The sequence below is a fragment of the Orbicella faveolata genome, unplaced genomic scaffold (genome assembly GCF_042242905.1).
Source record: "Orbicella faveolata isolate gen_17 unplaced genomic scaffold, um_ofav_v1 contig_2, whole genome shotgun sequence".
NCBI classification, from domain to species: domain Eukaryota; kingdom Metazoa; phylum Cnidaria; class Anthozoa; order Scleractinia; family Merulinidae; genus Orbicella; species Orbicella faveolata.
The window spans coordinates 30,766,688-30,768,174 of record NW_028301547.1 but is presented as its reverse complement, the minus strand read 5'-3'; the positions used below and the strand labels follow the sequence as shown (position 1 = coordinate 30,768,174).

The window sequence follows — 1,487 nt, the reverse complement described above, 5'->3', positions numbered from 1 at the left end:
CTATATAAATAACTTTGCACGAATTGAATCTGTCTGTTTGTTCAAAGTTGGCTGAAGCTCCTTTATAAAGAGCATTTCGTAGATCAGGCAGTCGAATATACTTTGGCACTGTCTCAAGATCTTAAAATCACGAGTTGCTGGTTAATGGTAGACGGCTTCTTTTCTTTTGGTTTGATCTCGTGTCCGATCTTACGGCTTGTTTACACGGGGCGACTATCAATTCCAATTTTGCGACCTAGTTCCCCAAGTTGCCTTCGCGCGGAATTGACTGAACTGTTATCCTTGAATGGTAATACCATTCTGACAGCGACAGGCGCTTCATTTACGTTACATGCTCGTGTGGAAATTGGATCGCCGGAAACTTTCTTGGTGACAAAATTACTGATGGTCGATTGCAGAAGTTAGGCTGGATACTGAAGTTGGGAGAACGTCTGTTTGAGACGATCAAATTCCAGGTGGAACAGTTGCCAGGTAGACGACACTTTAAAGGCACGATCCAGCATTGTTTTTAGCATTGACTTCTTGTATCTAACATTGACGTGGCTCTTGTAATGCGGTGTCAGTTGGTTTTCTGTACACCCTTGTCTCCAGGCGACCATTGCATTTCCTGATCTCCGTTCACAGGAAAGGAAGTTTACCATATTCGCCAAGTTCCATGGTGAAGTTGGCAGATGGATGGCTTTCATTTAGAGAGGAAAGGAATGCTTCCGCTGTTTCGGTGTCAGGCATTATGCTCAATGTGTTATCGACATAGCGTCTGTAAAACTCGGGTAACTTGCCTTGGTCCCGAAGTCGATCTTCGATACTGCGCATAAATGCGTTGGCCATTAGGGGTCCAATTGGCGAACCCATAGCAACACCATCGGTTTGTTCATACAAACTCCCCTCAAACTGAAAAAGCTGGTTCTTGGTGGCAATATTAAGCAACTCCACCAAGCCTGATTTTGTAATGTTGAGATTATGCTGCTTATTTAACCAGTCGTCCTTAAATACTTTTTCAGCTAGAATTTATATCGTCTCATCAACAGGGACATTGGTAAAAAGTGAAGTTACGTCATATGAAACAAGGATGCTGTTATCGTAAACTTCCATGTCATGGAGAGCATCCACGAAATTAAAAACATTACTGATGGTGTGATCATTGACTGATAGAGGTTTAAGCTTTTCATCAAGCCATTTTGCCAACTTGTAATTATATGTCCCGGTTGCCGAGAGCATTGGTCGCATTGCTAATTGTCGCTTGTGGGTTTTTGGCAGGCCATAAAGATCGGCTAGTCTCGAACCATTCTGGATAACTGTGCCAGCAACTGCCTTGGGAATATTATTTCCACAGTGGCAGGGAGCCTCAGAGAGATCTAAACGTCGTTTTTTATCGCTAGATTTTATTCTGAAATGAGTTTCAAAAAAACTACTTATAAGAATAACCTGAGTTTGTGGATAAGAAGTGATTGTTAAAATGGCGGCACAATGATGTCAAGGAAATATCG

The 1,487-nt window shown here is 42.2% G+C and overlaps 1 pseudogene; it reads right to left on the bottom strand.

Moving 5' to 3' along the window:
- Window positions 1–1,227, bottom strand: LOC149112817 (uncharacterized; annotated as a pseudogene).
- Between the last annotated feature and the right edge of the window lie 260 nt (window positions 1,228–1,487).